This window comes from Taudactylus pleione, unplaced genomic scaffold (genome assembly GCF_031769625.1).
Source record: "Taudactylus pleione unplaced genomic scaffold, aTauple2 ptg000436l, whole genome shotgun sequence".
In the NCBI taxonomy this organism is placed as follows: Eukaryota; Metazoa; Chordata; class Amphibia; order Anura; family Myobatrachidae; genus Taudactylus; species Taudactylus pleione.
Window position 1 is genome coordinate 2,139,011 of NW_028284838.1, and position 21,072 is coordinate 2,160,082.

General features: G+C 45.3%; 1 protein-coding gene across 1 annotated transcript in view; it reads left to right on the forward strand.

Moving 5' to 3' along the window:
- The window catches only part of VEPH1 (ventricular zone expressed PH domain containing 1), a 538,007-nt gene that overhangs the window by 488,860 nt on the left and 28,075 nt on the right, over window positions 1–21,072 (forward strand). The window lies entirely within an intron of this gene.

Below are 21,072 nucleotides of genomic sequence, written 5' to 3' on the forward strand. Positions count from 1 at the left end.
ATTCATAAAAAAATATTGTGACACTAAGTGGTAGCGCAGTGTATTATTCATAAAAAATATTGTAACACTGTAAGTGAAATATTCAACAAGTATTGTGACACTTTAAGTGGCAGTGCAGTGTAATACTCATAAAAAATATAGTGACACTGTAAGTGTCAGTGCAGTGTAATATTCAACACGTATTGTGACACTGTAAGTGGTAGCACAGTGTATTCATAAAAAATGTTGTGCCACTGTAAGTGGAAACGCACTATTTTACTCACAAAAAATATAGTGACACTGTAAGTGTTAGCGCAGTGTGTTATTCCTAAAAAATATTGTGACACTGTAAGTGGATATGCAATATTCAACACGTATTGTGACACTGTAAGTCATTGATACCGCAGTGTAATATTTAAAATTGGTACAAACTGACATGTGTGCTGTACCCCAATTAGTTTGTGTGTGTTGATATAGAGAACGATCAGTTGAGAGGAGAGCAGGAACCACATACTAGTGCTGAAGCTGCTGCCAGTGCCACCAGACATGACGATACTAGTCCGTCTACATCATCTACTAAAGCCGATGCCCAAGGGCATCTAAAATCAAAGAAGCAATCTTTTACATTGGTAAAGAAAAAAACATCAAAGGGAAAGTTAACTGCAGAATCGCTTCGTTTCAGCTCCTCCCTCAGTTTCTCAAGTTGCTTTTCCAACAGTCTAATAAAGGTAATTACCTGACTCAAGCTGGCAGTATCTGAACTCACTTCACAGGTGACTACGTATTTTCCACTGAGCTTAAGTAAGGTGCAATCCACCTCCTCTTCCTAGTTCACTGTGTAGCTTTGAATGGATTTTTGCTGTTCCTCCATCTGCTGAAGCATATAAAGGGTGGAGTTACACCTTGTAACTATCTCTTGCTTCAGCTGGTGGCAGGGCAAATTCAATATTTCTTGCAGGTGCTGCAATCTTCTACATGCGCTTGCTGAATGGCTAAAATGTCCAGAAATTTTTCAGGCCACAGAGAGCATCTCCTGCACGGACCTGCCATTTTGAAAAAAATTTAAAAAAAAAATTGCACCACCAAGTTGATTGTGTGAGAAAAACATAGCACATGTTGGAATTCACCCAGCTGTAATATATTTAATTAGAATGCATTCTGACTGTGGACCTGATTCAGACCTGCTCGCTAGATGCTGCCGCTCGCTCCCAGTGTATGGAAATTTAGCAAAGTGACGTCAAGGCAGTCGCTCGCTCGGTAAGGCATAAGCATGCCCACTATGTCTTGGCGAGCAATCACCTTGTGTTTACAGACGCCCACTAGCCTGTGTTTAGCCGCCCACTAGCGTACGTCATCTCCAGGAAGTATATTAAACCATAGATACATCGGGTTACATCGGATCTGACCGCAGTGCTTGCAGTTGACTGTACCCTACCACTGCGAGCACTTCAGAGTATTTTTCAACCAGGTGATGTGTACTGTGACACTGCCTGTTAATTATGCACGCCCCAAAAACGGCATGAAAACACTCTGGCACGCCTGCGTCCGCAACTCCACTCCCCCGTTACTACTGGCCTGCCCCTGTTACCACCCACAAATGTCCTCTCCTGTCACTCATTCCACTGGGCTATCATGGCAGGGCGAGCGAGCAAAATTCGATCGCTCATACCAATTTGCGCATGCGCACTGCGAACTACACGTATGTACACATTAGCAAACATCGTCTGCAATGAGCGGCCGCTTGCTAGTGAGCGGGTCTGACTCAGGTCCTGTGTCCATTCTAGAGGGGATGTTTTTAACTATATGAACTAGTAATTTTGATGATCCAGAACTACTTATAGTGCATTATTGTTTTTATGCCACTTTTTTTCTTTTAATCCATGTACATTTGTTGACTGTTGATTTTAGAAATAATTATGTGAATATATTAAAGTATATTTTTGAACTACCTCAACTCTGATTGAGATCATGTATATACAGTCAGGTGCATAAATATTGGGACATTGACAGAATTTTCATATTTTGGCTCCTATTCACCACCACAATGGCTTTGAAATGAAACAAACAAAATGTGCTTTAACTGCAGACTTTCAGATTTAATTTGAGGGTAATTACATCCAAATCAGGTGAACGGTGTAGGAATTACAACTTTTTCTATATGTGCCCCCCACTTTTTAAGGGGCCAAAAGTAATGGGACTATCAACTCAAAAGCTATTTCATGGACAGGTGTGGGCTATTCCCTCATTATTTCATTATCAATTCAGCAGGTAAAAGGTCTGGAGTTGATTCTAGGTGTGACATTTGCATTTGGAATCAGTTGCTGTCGACTCTCAATATGAGATCCAAAGAGCTGTCACTATCAGTGAAGCAAGCCATCATTAGGCTGAAAAATTAAAACAAACCCATCAGAGAGATAGCAAAAACATTAGGTGTGGCCAAATCAACTGTTTGGAACATTCTTAAAAAGAAAGAACGCACCGGAGAGCTCAGCAACACCAAAAGACCCGGAAGACCACGGAAAACAACTGTGGTGAATGACAGAAGAATTATTTCCCTGGTGAAGAAAAACCCCTTCACAACAGTTGGCCAAATCAAGAACACTCTCCAGGAGGTAGGTGTATATGTGTCAAAGTCAACAATCAAGAGAAGACTTCACAAGAGTGAATATAAAGGGTTCACCACAAGATGTAAACCATTGGTGAGCCACAAAAACAGGAAGACCAGATTAGAGTTTGCCAGACAACATCTAAAAAAGCCATTACAGTTCTGGAACAACATCCTATGGACAGATGAGACAAAGATCAACTTGTACCAGAGTGATGGGAAGAGAAGAGTATGGAGAAGGAAAGGAACTGCTCATGATCCAAAACATACCAACTAATCAGTGAAGTTTGGTGGTGGTAGTGTCATGACGTGGGCATGTATGGCTGCTAATGGAACTGGTTCCCTTGTATTTATTGATAATGTGACTTCTGACAAAAGCAGCAGAATGAATTCTGAAGTGTTTTGGGCAATATTATATGCTCATATTCAGTCAAATGCTTCAGAACTCATTGGACGGCGCTTCACAGTGCAGATGGACAATGACCCGAGGCATACTGCAAAAGCAACCAAAGACTTTTTTAAGGCTAAAAAGTGGAATGTTATGCAATGGCCAAGTCAATCCCCTGACCTGAATCCGATTGAGTATGCATTTCACTTGATGAAGACAAAACTGAAGGGAAAATCCCCCAAGAACAAGCAGGAACTGAAGACATTTGCAGTAGAGGCCTGGCCGAGCATCACCAGGGATGAAACCCAGCGTCTGGTGATGTCTATGCGTTCCAGACTTCAGGCTGTAATTGCCTGCAAAGGATTTGCAACAAAGTATTAAAAAGTGAAAGTTAGATTTAGGATTGTTTAGTTTGTCCCATTACTTTTGACCCCTTAAAAAGTGGGAGGTACATATAGAAACCGTTGTAATTCTTACACCGTTCACCTGATTTGGATGTATTTACCCTCAAATTAAATCTGAAAGTCTGCAGTTAAAGCACATCTTGTTTGTTTAATTTCAAAGCCGTTGTGGTGGTGAATAGAGACCAAAATATGAAAATTCTGTCAATGTCCCAATATTTATGCACCTGACTGTATACATATATGCTAGCTGAAGTACCCGGCGTTGCCTGGGTTTAAATTTTCAAGGTATTAAGTTAGGCATCGCAGACCAATTACCACTCCTTTGTGAAGTTTTCATCCAAATCCAGGGGGGGTACAGTGGCTTCACTAACATGGCTGGTGGTGCTAGCATTAGCGGCGGCAGGACCCAGCGGAGGTAGTGGGCAGCAGGACCCGGTGGTGGTAGCGAGGATTAGCGGCGGCACGACCTGGCAGAGGTAGCGGGCACTAACAGGGAGGTGTGGGTGTTAGCAGCGGCAGGGACCCGGTGGCAGTGTGGGTGCTAGCGGTGGCAGAACCCGGCGGAGGTAGCTGCCATGGCAGCAGGCCTGGATCCAAGAGGATCCGGTCCATGCATGCCATTCTGCAGAGTTCGGCAGCTGTGCCAATTTCAGAAATAGTTCCTCAGCGACATTCTTTAAATTCAAGATGGCCGCTGCGAGCCAATCACGCCCGCCCCCTCGGCTGGCTTATATAAGCCAATGCGAGGCAGCAGCATGGCAGTCCGTCGGTGGGGAGGGAGTGTAAAAGAGCTCCTGAAGATTGAAGACGGCCAAAGTCCTAGTGGGCGGCGGCCATGCAAAAGAGCTCAAAGGCTCTTTTAAGCACACAATTCTGTGAATTAGCAGCACCACCATTTTGTGAGTGACAGCAATCTCACTCTGTGAAAGTGCTGAATCTGCAGTTAACCACAGGGTGCATTAGCCTTAATGATCAAAATTTCATTGCCTTTTTGAGTTTGAGTATCAGAAATTCAGTAGGTTTTGTGAAATTTCAGATCATGTTTAGGAAGCCTTAATGGGACATGTGAAACCATAAGGTTTTTGCCTATGGAATAATATATATAATATGTATATACATATATAAAATCTCCCGTATAAATTGGCAGTTGGTACCATATACTAATATAAAATGTCTTTGATATATTTGTCTTTTTCTTCACTGATCATTAGAGTTTTGCTGGGGTGGACATTTGTTTCATTATGGCTTACCATGGTTGTTATCCTGCATTACCACTCTACAGACACCCAGTCCCATTGGGGACCCCTTCTTCTTATGGCTTTTGAAATATCCAATAAAAATATTTTTAGATCTTTATTTCCACCAGTTTTTTTGCATTTCCTTGGTTTTGCCCACTTGCAATTCTACATATTATTGTTCTACTTATTTTGCAAAAAAAAAATTCTATTGCAATTGGAAACCAGATTATTACTTTTTTCCCCTCTGGCTTTGTCCCTTTCCAAGACTTTTATATCTTGTTTTCTGGATTTCTCTGTTTAGCCTATTTGAATATAGGCATGTTATTTATCCAGTGCATTTATTTTAATCCAGTGGTTTCGTGTTTTTTCTTTTCTTACTATTATCTCTTAAGCTGGGTACACACTTAACAGATATAGCTGCAGATCGAGTGATCTGCAGATATACTGTATCCATACCTCCCAAATTTTAAGAGTAGCCATTAGGGACATTTTGAGCACCGCAGACGTGCCCATCTGAAAAGGTGGCGGGACTTCCTGTAAAGGGGGCAGTGCCATGATAAGCATAACCCCGCTGACGTCACAATGGGGGCATACCCAGCACTCTCAGTCCCAGGACTAGAGAATAGATGCTGTGCGCATGCGCACAGCATCTATTCTACCTTTTCTTGCCCGCCCAACTTCCCTCCCACTGCAGCCCGTGGACAGTTGGGAGGTATGTGTATCTGCAGATGATGGTTGCTCATGCACACTGTGCAATCATCATCTGTCTTCTGGCTGCGGCTCCCGCTGGCCGGTGGGGCATGTCACGCCCCCCCTCCAGGCCGCCTCTGCAGCACATATACAGGTGGTCGGTTGGTGACACCAACCCTAGTGACACCTCTGTATGCAGGCATTCTTACACCCTTTGATATTATAGACATGTAGCTTGACAGTATTAGTAGAGAATGATAAAATTGCATAAAAAGATTTGTAAATATTACAATAATGTAAAGAAATGTCATACACAAAAAAGAATAGCGTCTGGACAATTATTAATATTGGCAAAATTCATATTTTCACAACTCTAGCCATAGTGAAATGCTCTACTCTACGCTTCACCTCCATAACCTCCACTCTGTGTTTGGGTCATACATGCATACTTTTGAAAAAGCATTTGAGGGAAAATTGAGAAAACAACGCCTATGTGTCACGGCTATTGACACTTGAGACTCCTGGAGGGAGGCAGGCCTACTAGGCACAATAAACTGGGGTGGTCTTAGGAATGAACTTTTCATGAGACTCAGTAGCACAGGATAAGTAAAATAGAATTTAGTCACAAAAGAAATATAATTAGCAAGGTCTCGTATAAAGTCTCAAACAGCACAGAGGTTCACATATGCAACAATAAGTATAAGAGAAAATCCCCAAATATATATATGCAGTCTTTAACATATAAGAACTAATGTAGTAGGGAACCCCGAGTCCATTATGAGGCTAACACCTCAGGATGGCATTGAGGACCTTTGCCAGGGTAGAACCCTGTAGTAATGGAAATCCGGAGCAGAGCGAACCCTGCAGACTAATATAGTTCCGGGACAGGACCGAGCCCTGTAGCGCAACGAGAGACGAAGCAAGCTTGAGCCTTGTGATGCAGTGAGGACGGAGCAGGGTTAAGCCCTGTGAGGTGATGAGATTCCAGAACAGGGTTGAGCCCTGCGACGTGGCTAAGGTTCAGAGCGGGGTTGAGCCTCGTGATGCGGAGAAAGTTGAAGCAGGGTTGAGCCCTGTGATGCGATGAGATTCCAGAACAGGGTTGAGCCCTGTGGCGCGGCTAGCGTTTGGAGTGGGGTTGAGCCCCGTGATGTGGAGAAGGTTGTAGCAGGGTTGAGCCCTGTGATGTGATTACATTTCCGGAACAGGGTTGAACCCTGCAGCATGGCTAGAGTTCAGAGCGGGGTTGAGCCCCGTGATACGGAGAAGGTTGTATCAGGGTTGAGCACTGTGATGTGATGAGATTCTGGAACAGGGTTGAGCCCTGCGGCGTGGCTAGGGTTCGGAGTGGGGTTGAGTGGTCTGTGATCCATAGGAAGTTTCAGAACATGTGACCCAAATGGAATCAGGTTTGAAATAATGAGCAATCTAGGAATCCCACAACCTGACGACACCTGGGAAACAGATGATCACTTTAACATTCTATCCCCTGAATGAGAAGCATGCCAGCAAGCAGGATAGCTCCTCCAATGACCACAATGGAACTTTGGCAAAAGTAGTCTATCTTTATGTACTGAAATAGTCGCAATCCTGACACTATGTGCATGGCGCTGAAGAGGAGTTGTGCTGCTCTGCCCAAAAAGCATGTTATAAAATTGACTTTTATCCCACAATAAATGAGCACCAAAAGAGTTACATATTTCGAAACATATAGGCCCTGATTCAGACCCACTCGCAAGCGGCTGTCCGCTCGCAAGTGGGTCGATGGTGTGCACTGCGCATGCGCACGACGGCGGGAGCTCCGTCGTGCGCATGCGCCAGACGCGACGAGCGAAGGACTTTCCTTCGCTCGTTGTGTCTGATCAAAGGGGGCGTGCTGTCGATGTTGATTGACAGCACGCCCCCTTTGGTGGGCGTGCCGGGGGCGTGCCTCCCAGACGGGGGCGTTCCCAAGGGAACGCCTACCGTCAGAAGCCGGCCCACTGACATCACTAGTGATGTCAGTGGGAGTGATTTTGGCTCTGATAGAGCCAAAATCACTCCGGGCCTTGCGGTTGAGAAACTCAACCGCAGGCTCCGGCTCACAGTGGCGATGGTCAAGACCATCGCGGCCATCAACCTGCACGCTCATATAGGCTGTGGGTGGTGACCCACAGCTATACGAGCGTCCAGGAGGACGCTCCATAATTATGGATGACGGCCCTCATTCAGAGCGTGCGCTCTGCTCAGAGCGTCCGGCTCTGAATGAGGGCCTTAATCAGCTCAATTTTTTTCCGATGCCCATTTTCTTGTAGCACACATCCTTCTTCTTCTCCCTAATATTTCTTTCCTAGTAGGTGGAGAGTGATGATGTAGGCTCTTCGGAAAGTAAGGGAGATCACCACTATTTTAAGGAGTCGCCCTGACATTCAGGGAGAGTCAGCAAGTATGGTTTGGTTGTGTTTATAATTTTCTCAGTATTCTATAACCATCCTCAGTATTGTTGAAGAAAAACAGTTTTATTTAACTCATGTACGGTGATACAGACACCTTGTGGAGCCATATAAATAAAAGATAATAATAGAAAATGAAATACAAGCACCTCGACATTTATCGTTGATATAGTTAAAAATGTAAATACTTGACAATGACTTTATGTAATATAACAGCTAATGAGCCAAGTACTACCAGCTGGAGAGGGATAATACAGTGCCGTAACAAGGCTCTGAGTGTCCTGTGCCACCCTCTCCCCCTTTGTGCATGACATCACACATAGAGGGCGGGGTTGCCGGAATTTGGAAATGCAGCAGTGCCCGGTGAGTCTTGAAAACGCTCCAAGGAGCTGTAACTACACCAGGGTGCCAGCCAGTAGCCTCCAAAGGACACTATGAATGGCGCTGCTGCACCAATACTGGCTGCAGACCAACATTCCAGGCACCCTGCTAGTCAGAAGCAAGGGCTGTGGGGCAGCAACAGTGCCGCTCACAGAGCCCCGCGCTCTGTGCGGCCGTACCGGTCACACACCCCTAGTTACAAACCAGCGATAATATGCAATCAACCAATCATAAGCAGCTAGAAGGTGCTAATAGTAATGATCATTATGTACCATTGCACCAGCTATCCAGAACCCACAGAAGTTATGCCTTCTAAAATGCATATCCGGGGATGTGGCCATGTGTGATTATGGCATAGTTATGTGAATACTCCCTTGCTGTACTCTGCCTAGCCTTTCCTCTTCTACTCCCTTCCACTTTTCCAGGCATAAAAGGGACGCAGACCAACAATAAAAAATATGGCCCTGATTCAGACCCGCTCGCTGCCACAGGCAGCTCGCAGGGTCTGTGGGCGTATTTTTATTTTTGTTTATTTTTGTCTCCAGGCCGCTCACAAAGCTGTGGGTGTCCACCCACAGCTTGTGCGAGAGGGCTGGAGACTGTTGCGAGTATTGCGACCATTGGGCTTGCGACGAGACCCTGAGGTAGGGTCTTGACAGCCGCAAGCCCGAGTGGACTCCCTGCTCTAATAGAGAGGGATGTCCACTACTGACATCACCAGTGATGTCAGTAGGTCCTCCCACAAACGCCAGGTGTTCTTAAGGGAACGCCTGCGTTTGTGCAGCCACCCCCCATACCCGCCTACAAAACTGGGCGAGCTGTCACTAATCATCGACAGCCGCCCCGTCTTGTAGCAAGCCCCGCAGCGACTGAAGTTCAGTTGCTCGGCGGGGCTCGCGCATGCGCACGCGGCCAAACATGGAGCCGCTTGCGAACTCTATTCATCAGGCCCCATGTACAGTATATAGACATGTGATAGTATTTTTGCAGTATGCAAATACATATATTACACATAAATATTGATTTACACCAAACTCTAAAAGAGCTATATTATTGTTTATTTACAATCATTCACTATACAGATTCAGATTACGTCCAGTTTACTGCAGCTTTTCGGGGCTTATTAGCTTAACAACAACAAAGTGTTATAGCCTCTGGGCCTGATTCAGCAGCGTTCGCAACTTCGATTACGCACGCAATGGGCCGATTGTTGCATATTGCTCATGCGTATGCATCACAGTGTATGAACACACAACTGCGATCGGGACTGCGATCTCAGCAACTAGGCAGACCCATCGCAGAATGAATGTCAGGAAGTACCATTTGGGGGAGGTAACAGGGGGGCGGTCGGCGGAATGCAGGCGTGCCTGTGCGTTTGAACGCCGTTACAGGGGCATGCATAAATTAGACACTGCGCTGCCATGCGCAGCTTGAGCTCCCACTGCTTGCGACGAGGTTAGCAATTCCTGAGTAAGGTCAGGCCTTGTGCAAGTGTGCGTGAGGCTGCAATTGTACTCGATGTTACCGATTGTTTCACAGTCTTGCTAAGTATTACGGATGTGTGTAAGGTAAGGTGGGTGTTTTCATGTTAGGCTGCGTATGGCATTGCGATCGCAAATATTAGCATATCTTCGCAGTGGGACTGCATGTGTAATTGCAATTGCAGTTTCAACCCGTACTGTGGGCCTGATTCAGCAAGGAACGCTTGGTAGCAGACGTACGCATCTGTCCACTGCGAGAATATGCTAATCAATGCATACGCGCGGAAGACCGCAGCACAAGATGCAGACGCCCAGCCTCATATAAAGCCGCCCATCTCCCTTTTCTCACAGCCTGATCAGTATGCAAGATAGCGTAAACATTGGTAACATCGAGAACCATCGGACTCATACGCACAATAGTGATTGACCTGACCTGTCGCAGGATTTTGGCAGCTTCCTGTGTACAGCTTACGGTATGGCTGCATATGCCGCTGCACTGCCTTAATTATGCACGCCCCTATAACGGCGATATAACGCCTGCGTTCGCCTGACCACCTCCCGTCACCACCCACAAACGGCACTTCCTGTCAATCAATATTGGAAGGGTCTGCGTGCACACTGCGTGTAGTCTGCATACCATAGTCCGATCGCACTGGCAAGTTCGCGCATGTGCAGATGAAAACATCGGCCAAGTGCGTGCGTTCTCTCCTTTGCGTTCCGTGCTGAATCAGGCCCTGAATCAGGCCCTCTGTTCCCATGTATCCTCCAGTGGGATTTGAAGAACCATGCTTACTGTTTGTAGGCAGTTGCTCTGCTCATCACTGGTTCTGGATCCACTCTTCAGCCCCATTAATTACACACTGAAACTAATATGTTCCATCAGTTGCCTATGATATTCATCACAAGGATGCAAATGGCATACAATGTTTTTTTAAAAATGTTTAAGCAAAAATTCATTCACAGAACTATGATAATTAAAAGGCAGCCTGAGTACATTTTTTAGATACAGATGTCCAAAACCTCTTATAGACACATACTGTATGGCTCTGGCTGGTATATAATTATTTTCCAACTATTAATACCATGTTGTAGAAATTAAAGAAATCTATATCGACAGCATACTATCTTACATTTTTCCTTCCAATACATATATTTAAATTATTTATAGTCATCTGGAATCATTAGGCATTTAATACAAATAAATGCTGCTTGCCTGTAATAAATTTAAACTACAGTAAATGTACATTTTTACATATGCTGAGTCACAGCTGAAATTGTTTTCTTATGTCTGAATAGAATTACATGTTGTGTTCCTCTGCAGTCTTTGTTAATCTAGTGATGCCAGGACCACTTATAGACCAGTTGTTGCAACACCAAAGTCTCCTGCTAATCAGTGGAAATCTATACAGGGAATTTCAATTGACATTATAATGTGAATTCATTTTAAGGTCACATCAAAGGAACAGAATCTATTTACTCTAAACAAAAGGAATGGGATGTAGTCATCATGCCAACAGTCAAAGAGTTGACACCAACATATAGAATTTCAAAGTGTCGACACCCAACACGTCGACGCAATCAAAATGACGATACTAATGTCAAAACATAGCATGTCGACACTGTTTAGGGTTAGAGTTGGGAATAAATTTGGGTGTTAACAATATGTACCTGTCGACATTTAGATAAATTGCAGAAAAAGTTAATATTGGTTATGATAAAAAGGTGCCAGAAAACACAATGCTTTACAGCTTGCTGTGTAACTGCAGACCAGTCAGTGTGCCCATACTGACTCTTTTCCTCTGCCGACAGCACCTACAATGGGCATGTGAGCATCAGAACTGCACCATGGAGCAATGGAAGAAGGTGGCCTGATCTGATGAATCTTGTTTCTTTTACATCATGTAGATGGCCTATGGGAAAAAGGCAAGCCAGTGGATGCAGTGTGATACTCTGGCAATGTTCTGCTGGGAAACCTTGGGTCCTGGCATTCATGTGTATCTTACTTTGACACATACCACCTACCTAAGCATTGTTGCAGACCAAGTACATCCATTCATGACAAAAATATTTCTTGATGACAGCAAATATTATTCAGGAATGGTTTTAGTAACACATCAAAGAGTACAAAGTGTTGATATGGCCTCCAAATTCTTCAGGTCTCATTCCGACTGGGCATCTATAGGATGTGCTGGAAAGTCAGAGCCTTGGAGGCCCCATTTGCAACTTACAGTACTTAAAGGATCTGCTGCTGATGTCTTTGTGCCAGATACCACAGGACACTTTCAGAGGTCTTGTGGAGTCCATGCCTCGATGGGTCAAAGCTGTTTTGGCTGAATGAGGGGAGCTACACACTATTAGGCAGGTGGTTTTAATGTTATTGTGGATGGGTGTATGGGATGGCATAGACGTATATTATTTTCTATCACAGATAACAGACACAGCATATTATATAGCCTCATTCTAACATAATAAGCAAGCTAGCGTCCATCATGTATGGCATCATAACCACATTGTCCAATCCCATGTCCTACATAAACAAACCCATACAAGCATAACAGCTTTATAACCACATATACAGCCCATGCTCACATGTACAGCATTCAGTATCCAGAGTTTATCTCCATTTCAAATCACTGATGAGTCACCACTCAGAAATGCCCATCACTTTGCCTCTGCATTTCTGATACCATCAGTCCTGGTCGCAATGGTACCTTTGTGCGTACACTCTGTGTAATGCATGCATTGTAGGGGTTTTCAGGACTTTTTTGCACATGTGCAGTTGCAAATAATCGCTCAACTGCATGAAAATCGCCATTGCATTAGTAGTGTACCTCTGAATCAGGCCCTAGGTGGCACTGTTTCATATCTACTCACATACGTTTGACATAAGTGTCTTAAATCTAGGGTACTGTAAAGCTGGCCATATACTGAGCAACTTCTCATCCAACTAGCCAACTAAGTCATTGGGCCTGATTCAGAGATGGTAGGCAATGCAGCAGAGGACACAGCTGCTCTTGCAATAGCAGTTGCGGGAAAATGCAAATGCTAATCTCAGCCTTCCCTTTGTGCTCCACTGTGCGATGGAGTGTACCAGCGGTGAGATGTTCACTTTCAGGCTGCATGGTCTGTGCATTTGCAATAGAGTTTGTAAACACACCAACATTGACACAACATCGGTTGCATCATCGACATTTGCGGTAACCTAGGGTCTACTGTAGCTACTGTCCTCTAATCCAACTAAATATGGCTTCTGAAGCATTGGGTTTGCGATTGGGAATGCAGCAGCGTTCCCAGACATGACCGTGACACACCCATAACACTAGAGATGTCCCCCGTGTTTTCGTTTTGGATCTGGATTCTTCTTCGTGTTTTGGTATTGCAAAACTAGCCTGAAGTGTTTTGATTTTGGATCTGGATTTTTTTTTTTTCTTTAAATGATGAAAAGTTTATAAAAACAACTAAAATCAAGTAATATTTGCAATCCAAATCCCAAAATTTGGATTTAAAATCCAAATTCCGAACCGATGAAAAATCAGAACCGCGAATCAGATTTATCCAGATCTTCTCAAGAGATTAGAACCATGACTTGGATCTGTCCAGAGTCACAAAAAGTGGGTGGATTCGGATTTCTGGAGAACTGATCCCGCACATCTCTACATAACACACCCATGAAACGGCCCCTTTTTGCAATCACTTTATGTCACCTTCCAATCTTCACCCTGGGATCTCCCAGGGATCGCAATCTCTTTCTTAAGTGTTAGTGATAGCGTACGCAATTGTGCACAGTATTGCAAACCTTGGTTTGCACATGCGCAGAAAGGGTCTTTTGGCACAGGAGCAAAACTTAACTCGCAAATATCGGCACTGTATGCATCTCTGAATCAGGCCCATTACCTTACCAATTAAACAATCAGGAAGTTGTCTCCATAGCCACCTTTTTCATTAGACCTGCATATTTATTAAACAAATTTTGTGCTGGATACTTGCAAAATATAAACATCCCATGAATGTGGGATGGCAGTGGTTCCAAAACTGGGTGCCGCTGCAACCTGGGGCGCCTCAGCGCTCTTGCAGGGGTGCCACAGATTGATGGTCCAGTACTGAAGAAAATTATTTCTGATCAATGCGACAGGCAAGACCTAATGCTGGTGGCTGCCAATCATAAAGTAGGTGGACAAAGAGAACCAAAAATCTGTCTACCACCATATCACTGAACCTAAGGATGACAGGTAAGTGCAATTTACTTAATTTAATAATATTGCAGAGTAGGGGAGTGGCCTAACCACCATTGAGGGTGGAAGCATTGGGCTTAAACTCCTCTGGTGCCATTGAGAGTGGACGCATTGGGCTTAAGCTCCTCTGGTGCCATTGAGAGTGGACGCATTGGGCTTAAGCTCCTCTGGTTTAAGCCCTTTACCTGCCATCTCCTCCATCCATTGTCTGGAAATCTGTCCAGCCTCTGAAGCTATTGAGGGCCACCAAGGAGGTGACTGCCTTATCAGATCCCCAGCGATAGTGTGATCGGTATCCTGTCTCTGCCCCCGAAGTAGGCCTGAAGCCGTGGCCTTTATTTCTGGCCCCTCGGAGCATCACCCGCGGTCACTTTTCTCTGGGTCCCTGTGCTCCGTTTCCTCCCAGCTATCTCCTCTCACCCCCGGAGGCATCATTACCGACTGTCCTGCCTGCAGGACTCAGCTGCTCCCTGCTGCTGCACCTGCTGATCGCGGGCGTCCGGGACTCGCGGCACCCTTCAGCTCCCAGGGCTCAGTCAGGGCTCTGCTTTACAATGGATCCCCTTTGCCTGGCTTAATCTCCTGGCTATACCACTGCCTCTTCTACAGACTCTACTGGTGGTTATAGGGGGTTTGGTCCCCCCTCTCCTGGCATACTTATTATATTGCATTGTACTGGATGGGATCCTGCTCTACGTCACTGCCTAAAGAGGAGATTCACTCTATAGGATATAGTCAGCCCCTATCTGGCTTCCTCCAAATCTGACTTTGCCAGCTGGTCCCTACTTAAGGGCTGGAGAGGAATATTGAAGCTGGTCCTGGTCCCTACTTGCGTCATCTACAGTGCATTGCTGCCCCTTACCTTTTTCTTCATGTCTCTAGGGCTCAATTTACTGCTGCAGGTGTGCCCTATCTCCACTTCTCACCACCCAGGTTCTTCATGTGTATCTAACCTCTCATTGCCCAAGCTCTCCATGTCTATCTAACCATCTTTTTACTCCACAAACACAGTCTCCTTCTCTGTACTGACAGTCTGGGTCATCACTGTGGCACGATTTCTACATTTGGTTTACCGTCCTCCTCCGTGGATCCTGATTCCAATGTTCTGCTAACAGTCAAGACTCTGTGTCAAGTTCTGGCGGCTTTTAAGACCGATCTTACTCATGGCCTTACTGCAGCCATTCATAGGTACCCGTATAGACCATTTGGATTGTAAGTTAGGGGAACTGGTCATTTCACATTATGATCTTATATCCGCTCATGACCAGCAACTTTCAGAGATGGAGGCTTTCAAATACAAACTGGCAGATATGGAAGATTACTCCCGGAGAAATCATATCAAAATTAGGGGAATTCCTGACTCTGGGCCTGATTTAGGACCTCATTCAGAGGCACTCGCAAAAAGCGAGCACTCGCTCTGAATCAGGGCGGCCGCTTTTTTTTAAAAACCCGGCCTCCTGGCAGATCGCTAAGCTGTGGGTGACCCACAACTTTTGCGAGCGGCCAGGTGATGGTTGCAATTATCGCGACCATCGAGCTTGCGACAAGACCCTTGTGATAGGGTCTCGTCTGCCGCAAGCCCCAGTGAGCTTCCAGCTCAAATAGATCAGGAAACTCATGACATCACGAGTGATGTCAGTAGGGTCGCCCACAAATGGCAGGCGTTCCTTCAGCCAGCCACCCCCCCTCCCCGCCTGCAAACTGGTGCCAGCTGTCGATCAACATCAACAGCCGCACCGTTTGTAGCGAGCCCCGGAGCAAGTTAATTTTTCACTGGCTACGGGTCATGCGCACACGCATGCGCAGTGCCCCACCATCGACCCACTTGCGAGCGCATAGTGCTTGCGAGCGGGTCTGAATGAGGTCCTTAGAACGGATCGCAATTGCGAATGTTCGCAATTACGAACGCTCTCACTGAGAAGATATGCTAATCTTCTACGATTGAAATGCTGTCGCAGCACAACATAAGGACGCCCACCTTACACAGATCCATAATACTTAGCAAGACTGCGAAACCATCGATAACATCGAGTACCATCGAAGCCTCATGCGCACTTGCACAAGCTCTGACCTTACTCTGGAATTGCTAACCTCATCGCATGCAGTGAGTACACAAGCTGCATATGGCATCGCAGTGGCTAATTTATGCACGCCCCTGCAACGGTGTTCAAATGCACTGGCACGCCTGCGTTTAGCCAACCACCCCCCTTTACCACCCCCAAACAGTACTTCCTGTCAATCACTCTGCGATGGGTGTACGTAGTCACTGCGATCGCAGTCCCGATCACAGTGGTGTATTCGCGCACATGCACTGCGATGCACATGCATGCGCAGATCGCAAAAATCGCCCAATTGCGTGCGTAATCACAGTTGCGATCCTTGCTGAATCAGGCCCTCTGTCTCTTATTCAGAGTTGTTGGACTATGTAATGTCTCTTTTCCGCAAATTGCTCTGTAATATGGATGATAAAGTCCTTCCTATTGACCGAGTTCATCGCCTCCCCAGACCTCGTTCAGTGTCGGGCTCTCTTCCCACAGATACACTTCTCTGTGTTAATTTTTTCACAGTCGAGGACCGTATTCACCAAGCTGCTAGAGATGCCAGGGAGTCTAATGTCCTAGGGGGCCTACAACTTTTCCCGGACTTTTCTGCTTTAACCATTTCCAAGCGTAGATCCTTGGTCCCAATCTCCACGGCTCTTTGTGCTCAGGAGATTCAGGGCCTCATTCAGAGGCGGTCGGAGGATGCAAGCGGTCGCTCAGAAACTGGGCGGCCGCTTGCATCCTGACCGCCCGCCTCTGTTGCGGTCGTTAGGCTGTGGGTTAACACCCACAGCTCTAACGACCGCTCCGGTGATGGTCGCGATGGTCAGAGACCATCGCGACCATTGGGGCTTACGACGAGACCCTAGGATAACGCCTCTGTTTGAGCTGCCACCCCCCCGGCCCGCCTTCCAAACGGGGCGAGCTGTCAATCAACATCGACAGCTCGCCCCCTTTGGATCGAGACCCGCTACGACCGGCGCTGTCGGTCGTAGCGGGTCTCACGCATGCGCACGACGGCGCCGGTGCCGTCGTGCGCATGCTCTGTGGGGGCCATTGACCCGGTCCAAGCGCATCAGCGCTAACGACCAGGTCTGCATGACCCCCTCAGTATCTGTGGGAATTTCCAGTAAAATTGATTATACGTCACAAATGCTCGTCATTCGTCATTTCCACATTGGATGCTGGGGTTAAGCTATTGTCGGATTGGGACATTCCTGTCAAGCTGCCGGCTGCTACCAGGAAACACCCCTCTTTACAGCTTAAATGGTCTACAACCTGAACATCATTTACGTCTGTGTTTTGGTCTATATCCTTTTTTGGACTATGTTGGACTTTGCTCACTTTTTTGCTCCTTGATGGTGCTTTTGGTCCTTCTGGGCATATGTGAGTTAATGTGTTGGTTGAATCTGATAGTTTGTTTTATTTAGTTGGATTTTTGAACTTGGGTGGTGGCATTAGCTATTTCTACTGCATATTTTTCACTTGCAGTAGTTCTGTGGACCCAATGTACTTTGTTTCTTTCTCTCTCCCTCTTTTTTTGGTTCTATATCCCTCCCTGAATATTCGGGATGTTTTGTAACAGAATATGTTCAGGCGCGCCGATAGCCATGCCGGGTCCGGGTAAAGAGGGGCGTGGCCTAATTGCAGGATGCGTGGTCACGCTCCCTTAGAGGGGACAAATGTTGTAGCAAAGCGGTGCTGCGCGCTGAGGATTGGAGAGCTGTGAGCCTCTCAGCCCGGTGCATAGCAGGTGGGGGGGCACGATCAGTGTGATCGCTCCCCCCATAGGCATAGAAGACTGCTGTGGCTGCTGCTTAGCAGCCGCGAGCAGTCTCCCAGTACAGCCCAGGACACAGCAGCATGTGCTGGGCTGCTGTGATGTAACAGGGGGGAGGTGGCACCGGGTCCAGGCCCCCGTCAAGCCCCTCCAGCAAGCCCGGGTGTGGGTAATTAGTACCTGCTCCCCCCTCCCCTCTCGGCGCCCCTGAATATGTTATACTGTTTTTTTGTGCATGTCAGGTATTTGCCTTGTTATCTAGTGTTTGTTATTGCCTTTACTTTTGGGTAGATGGTAGAAGTTCTTTCATTAAATGTTAAAGGTTTGAATTCTCCTAATAAGCGCAGATTGGCATTATCTTCCTTTTATAAACAGAAGGCCAATGTGGTCGTTTTGCAGGAGATCCACTTTTCCTCTACGAGTCTGACGATTTTTCGGGATCCTAGATATCCTCTTGAATATTTTGCGAATGGTCCCTTTTAAATGCAATGGTGTGGCTCTTTTATTTTGCAGCACTGTCTCTTTTGATCTGCACTCTCAAGTGATGGATAGGAGTGGTCGCTACTGTATCTCATTCTGACTGGGCTCCGGGAGGACAGGTGGGTTACTCTGGTGTCAATATATGATCCAAACTCTAACCAAGTTCCATTCTTTAGGAAGGTTTGCCTGGATATTCAAAAGGGGATCCCTTGTAATTCTAGGTGACTTTAATTTGGTGCTTGACCCTAAACTGGATAAATCCCGCAAGCCTACTAAGACCTCTTTCAACTCAGGCCCCTCTTTAGCATTTCGTAACATTTTGGTGGAATGTGATATTTACGATGTCTGTCGAATTCAGAATCCTACCGGGCGAGAAAACACATACTTTTCCTCTGTTCACAACTCATATTCTTACTTAGATCTCCTGTTATTAGATAAACGATCTTTACAGCATTCTGGCTTGTTAGATATATTGTCTATTACTTGGTCCAACCATGCCCCATTATTATGGTTTGGGTATCTTTCTCAGTATTGTATGCCCCCACGCCCATGGAGACTGTCCCCACATTTATTGGAGGATCCTCTCACGAAACAATCTATTGCTGATAGTATGTCGCTGTATCTGAGTTCTAATTCCCGTTCTGGCACCTCTACTTTTACCTTTTGGTGTGCTCCGAGGGCGCTGGTCTGCGGATACGTCACAACACTTAGAGGTGGAGATTTGAGTTATTACCCCTTGGGCTAACTGAGTGTACTGGTGTATTAGAGAAGCTTGATGACCTAATAAAGCTGTTCCTAATGCAGACCAGTAGAGCATGAGAAGGCAGGCTGCTGCAGTAATGAGAATACCATGGCTGGATTGTAGATGGGAAGGACAGTGTAAATTGTGCAGGAGGGATTAGCCAAGGTGTAGGCATTGGAGCAGAATGCAGGTTTTTCAGAATACTCTGAGAGTGTCTTTGCTGAATCCACAGAAAGATACAGGTTTACCAGTATGCAGGCATTCAAGCACAGCTGCTAATTTTGAGGCTGTCCAGTGTAGGAACACTTCTGCAGGGATTCAGGGTGTCCAGTGTAGTGTAGAAATACTGGTGCAGGTTTATCAGGATGACCAATGTAGGAGCAGTGGTGCAGATTTTCAGGATGACCAAGAGTAACACTAGTACAAGTTTTCTGGATATTTAGTGTAGGAACACTGGTGCAGGTTTGCAAGATGTTCAGTGTAGGAATACTGATGCAGGTAGTCAGGATCTGATCTTGACTGGTGATTGGTCCATACAATGATATGGTATTCATTGATTAGTTGGATGTCTGGGTGATTTCATTACAAAATGGTGTTGCCCTCTGACTGAAAATGCCAGAACCTCAGGGAGAGAATGTCAACTATGTGCAAACAAGAATTTGGCGCTGTAGGGCAGCACTTTGGGGGTGTCCAGGTCATGGCCAACTTCTGAGAATGATTGGTCTGAAATCCTTCTCTTGGTGAAATTTGCTCACAGTAACCAGTACCATGAGTCCTCCTCCTTAAATCTATTCCTAGTGGTCTATGGCCTGCAACTTCAAATTCCTTCCTTCTCCATGCCCTCAGTTCCAGCAGCTGAATCGCTACTCTGAGACTTCACCAAAAATTTGCAGCAGGTTAAAGCGTCTCTCATCAAAATTTTCAAATGCTATAAATTGTTCACAGACAAGACAAGAAAAGTGATCCCAAATCTTCAACCAGGGGATTAGGGTTGGTTGTTCCCACAAATTGTGTGTCTGCAAGTCCCTTCCATGAAATATCCTCCATGTTACATTGGATCCTTCGGCATATCTTAAGTCATCAATCCTGTCTCTCCATCTACCAAACTTCATCTACCACCTTATCTCCGGGATCCCAACTTCCACATATACCTTCTTAAACCACTCATTATTAACTGGTTCTACCTTCCAAGTCAAGTTTCTTCCAAAATCCAGACCTAACATGGAGAGGAATATAATGTCAAAAGCATCCTTGATTCCTGGGATCTTCCTGATAATCTACAGTATCTAATTGACTGGAGGGGATATGGTCCTGAGGAGAGGGCTTGGGTCAACGATTCCAATGTACATGATTCTGCTTTGGTAAACAAGTTCCACCTCCAGTTCCCTAACAAGCCTCAAGCCAAGTGTCTGGTGGCCACTTCTAGAATGGATTAAAAAATTACCTGTTAACCCCTTTGTCTCCAGGTTCCATTCTGCTGCAGTGTGTTTTGATATCCTGTTGCGGGCAATCCTGCTAAATGCGCTCTGTGAGATTCTGACACCATGCTTTGTTAATTCTGCTATCGTGCTCTGTGCAATCCTGATATCTTGCTGAGCAATTCTGCAAAACTGCACTGTTTTTTGATTCAATGTTAATATTAAACTGAGATTTATTTTCTTGAATAAAACATCTTATCACTGACCTATTTTTTAGAGCCATCATTACAAAATTGAAAACAAAATCAGGTGCAACATTCCAAACAAGATTTAGAACACAAATAAGTGTGGCAATAACTCAGCTTACATGCAGTACAGAGTTTGTTTTACAATTCCCAGTAATTTGTGCAAAATGTTAGTTTTAATTTAAATCATGTAATACACCTGTATTTATCAATAAACACAAGCAAATGCAGTGTTGACCAGCTTATTCGTCATGTGATATTTTGGGAAAGTGATTCGGTAACATTTCCAAACATTACAGGATGGTGACATTTTTTCTGGCTTGGCCACAATAGATGTATTTGTTCAAGAGACCAAAGAATTACTGGAAAAGAAACTGTTTTACTAAATGAGAAGAAAAGCTTGTTTGTGTCTTATACTCTGAATAGACTCCTCAAATGTAATTCATACAAATGAACAGCATTTCTTCATTGTAATTCCAAGAACAGACTTTGTGTAAATAATTTGTCTAACCATAACAGAGATCAAAGTTCAAAA